Genomic DNA, 4,341 nt, shown 5'->3' with positions numbered 1-4,341 from the left:
TAGTTGCATCACTGTTTGGGTTCTACAGTAGTGGAACAAGTACATTTTACAGGTAAGGTACATACGTGGTATCACAGCCTTGCCCCTGGGTTGTGCAGGTGCAGGTGGGTGAGGATACTAGTTCCAGAGTAACCAGAATGTGTCCAGGTTGTCTGATTACGGAGCTGTGTCCCCTGCCAGCTGGGTGGGCTCAGATCGCTTACCTGGCTGAGTCTCAGAGCCTTTGCCGTTGCCTCGTGATGGGCAGAGCCACAGGAGTGTTTGGCCTCCCTGTCCTCCTTTGAAGGCTGCAGTGTCTCCCTGCTGCTCTTCAGCGATAGTGGGAGCCTGGTCATCCCAGGTCCCGTTGGGAGGGCAGGAGGGTGCTATCCGCTCGCTCCCAGTACAGGCCCTGATGGCCAGAGAGTTAGAGCCGATCGGGGGCAGGGTACTGGTCGTGGTGCCTTTGCCGTCCGCTGATCACTGGCCCTGCAGCTGGTATGCTCCCTCTGTGTGTGGCCACACTCCCTGGGGTATCACATTGGTCCCGGAGGGGCAGGCTACATGATCGCTGGACCTGGGTGCTGACGGGAGGTTGCCCTTGGTTTTGTCGGCATGCTTGTAAATCCCAGCATCGCACGTCATCACTTCGTTGACTCTCACAATACTTTGGTTCTGACCGCAATCGCCTGACTTATCATGATTAGTTACATTTACAAACTTGAAATTGTCAGTTACATCTTTTACATATGTATCACCATCATCGCTGTATAAAGAGTGGAACTGTCCCTTTAATTGTGATGGGTTGCCGGTCTCCTTTAAGAGGGTCTTGCAATCTTTACCCCAATCCTGTTCGCCGCTCGGCATCACGTGTTGATCCCTTGTGGTCTGGCTGCCGCCATCTTGACTTCAGGCCCTTCACCTCGTGGTTCGGACGCAATCTTCTTTCTCTCCATGAGGTAGGCTGCGGTGATCCTTTTCTCCCCAGGTTCTGCCACGGAAGCCGGGAAGTTATCTTCTGCGTGAATTTTCTTCCTCTGGAGTCCTGCCACTGGAGCCTGGAAGGTGAGGTCGAGTCGTTTGGGCTGGATCATCTCGCCGTTGGGTTCAGCGGTCTGTGTCGTCGCCTCACAGTCGAGTTGGGCGGTTGGTTTTTCAGGTGTTGTGCTGGATCCAACTTCGGGGCCATGAGGGATGTCGATCGCTGGAGGTTGGAGCTTTTCCCAGCTCCAATTGATCTTTTTCATCCACCTTCTTCCTAATAGCTTTGGACCATCACCAGCAATGATCCACAAAGGTAACCTGTGCATCTCGCCGCCATGGGACACCTGGACATCCACGCTGCCAACGACTGGGATGTATCGTTTGTGTAGGTGAGCAGTTTCACTTCGATCGGGATCATTTTAGGTCGTTCGATTGGATTGTCCCAGAGTTTCTCAAAGGCCGCCTGATTCATCAGTCACTGGCTCGCCCCTATGCCCACCTCTATCGTGACTGGAACATCATTGATTTTAACTTCCATTTTCAACGGGGAACTCTCGGTGGTGCAGGTAAACACTCCGTACACCTCATCGTCCGGATGATCGGCCAACTCTTCATCGACTCGGTGAGTACGATTTCTCTTGCATATTCGCTGGAGGTGGCCCTTCATGTTACAGCCTTTGCAAGTATAGTCTTTATAGTGGCACTGGTGTGCCCTGTGATTTCCTCCACAGCGCCAGCATGGGGTTGGCCGGTTGGCCCCATGTGGCGGACTCAGGATTGTGGGACTCGGTGTTCTGTTCTCTCTTCCCTGAGAGAGACTGCTAGCAGCAGCCCTGCCTCTAAAAGGCACCTTTCGGTTCAAAGTACTTGCTGGGTTAGAGTCCTGGGGGTGAGACATCCACTTGGAATCGCAGACCGAGATCATGAACGCCTGGCTCACGTTAATTGCCTTCTGCAGGGTGACCGTGGTGTCCGCACAGCGCAGTCTGTGGAGAAGGCCCTCGTGACCGATTCCAGTAACAAAGATGTCCCTTAGTACTTCGGTGAGGTGATCGCTAAAATCACATGGTGCAGCCAATCGTCTCAGGTCTGCAGCATATTTTGCGATTTCCTGGCCTTCGGATCCACCGGTGGGCAGAGAACCGGTGTCTGGCTGTGAGGATGCTCTCTATAGGTTTGAGCTGTTCCTGTATCAGCGTTACGAGCTCCACATATGTTATTGTCTTCTCTGGGACTAGCAGGTCCCTGACAAGGCCATAGACGGTGGGCCCACAACTGCTGAGCAGGATAGCTCAGCACTTATCAGCCAGCGATGTCGGGTCGTCTCCCCCCACGTCATTCGCAATAAAGAAGTGTTCGAGCCTTTCCACAAAGGCCTCCCAATCTTCCCCATCGGCGAATTGTTCAAGCGTGCCAAGGTTAGCCATTGTCACATGGAAATTCGTATTCTCGTTACCAGTTATTGTGTTTGTAAGCATCTAGTAATGACTCCACGAGGTAAGGTATTGTACTTGAACTGTGGTGACCTTCGTCCACTTATTGCAGCTCCTGAGTGAGGGTACAGTACTGTGAGCTCCCTTTTATACCTGGTTACCTGTTGTGTGCAGGTGACCCCGAGGTCTCCACCAGTTGCACCCTCTGGTGGTACAAGCACAGTGTGTGTACAGTGTGAAGATACATCCAGTGGTCTTATGTAACTGTACATTGAGTGTACAGGATGTACACTTATTTTATACATACACAACAAAGTTCATCAGTTAATTAATGGTGCTTTCCCGTGAAAGCAGGATAAAATTTATCAATGATTTAATTTCTGCATTTAGAAAGACATGGGTTAATCACGGATAGTCAGCATGGGTTTGTTCAGGGAAGGTCTTGTCTGACTCACTTGATTGAATTTTTTGAGGAGGTAACCAACAGGATCGATGAGGGCAGTGCGTTTGATGTAGTGTATAAGGATTTTAGCAAAGCTTTCGCCAAGTTCCCACATGGAAGACTGGTCACGAAAGTAAAAGCCCATGGGATCCAGGGCAAAGTGGCAAGTTGGATCCAAAATTGGCTCAGAGGCAGGAAGCAAAGGGTAATGTTTGAAGGGAGTGTTTGGGACTGGAAGGATGTTTCCAGTGGGGTTCCACAGGGCTCAGTGCTAGGTCCCTATCTTTTAGTGGCAACATCAATGATCTAAACTTAAATATAGGAGGTATGATTAAAACGTTTTCAGGTGATACTAATTTAATCCAGAGAAGTGTGAGGCTGTGCATTTGGGGAGGGAAAACAAGGAAAGAAACACACATTAAATAGTTGGACATTGAGAAGTGTGGAAGAACAAAGGTACCTTGGAGTGCATGTCCACAGATCCCTGAAGGTAGCAGGCCAGTTGGATAAGGTGGGTAAGAAGGCGCACGGAATGCTTACCTTTATTGGCTGAGGCATGGGATAGAAGAGCAGGTTGGTTATGCTTGAAATGTATAAAACACTGGTTCGGCCACAGCTGGAGTATTGCATGTAGTTCTGGTCACTGTATTACAGGAATTATGTGATTGTACGAGAGGGTACAGAGGAGATTTACGAGGATGTTGCCAGGCGTGGAGAATTTTAGCTATGAGGACAGTTTGGATCGGCTGGGTTTGTTTTCATTGGAACAGAGGAGGCTGAGGGGAGACAACATTGAGTGTATAAAATTATGAGGGGCCGAGATATAGTGGATAGCAGAGGGGTCAACAACCAGGGGGCATATATTTAAAGTAATTGGGAGAAGGTTTAAATAGGATTTGAAGGTAAAATTCTTCATGCAGAGGTTTGTGACGGTCAGGAACTCGCTGCCTGAAAGAATGGCGGAGGCAGATACCACATGTAAAAAGTATTTGGATGTGCACCTGAAGTGCCGTAACCTGCAGGGTTATGGACCCAGAGCTGGAAAGTGGGATGAAGCTGGATTGCCTCTTGTTGGCCGGGGTGGAAGTGATGGGCCAAAATGCCCTCCTTATGTGCTGCAAACTTCTATCATTCTATAATTCGATGAAAAATGTAAATGTCCAATGTTGGTGTCGAAACCACGACCCTGAGATTAAACGTCTTATATTTCACTGACTGAGCTCGCCAGGCTTCTGCCAAACATACCGTTCTCTCACTGATTGCAGACAGTCGCCTGTTGGCTCCGCCCCAGATGTTTAAACTTGCTGTCGAGGAACTGCCAGGATCTTCTTGAATGGTGGACCAGGCTCGAGGGGCCGAATGGCCTATTCCGGCCCCTAATTCTTACATGCTTATCATCTTATGAACTTTTCACAGGAGAACAAAGTCGCCCCTGAGCATGCATGAGGAGAAAGCTACAGAAAATATTCCCGCCTGGTGAGCTTTCGCATGTGAGGCGAACGT

Source organism: Pristiophorus japonicus, unplaced genomic scaffold (genome assembly GCF_044704955.1).
Source record: "Pristiophorus japonicus isolate sPriJap1 unplaced genomic scaffold, sPriJap1.hap1 HAP1_SCAFFOLD_89, whole genome shotgun sequence".
NCBI lineage: Eukaryota > Metazoa > Chordata > Chondrichthyes > Pristiophoridae > Pristiophorus > Pristiophorus japonicus.
This window is presented reverse-complemented; position numbering follows the sequence as displayed.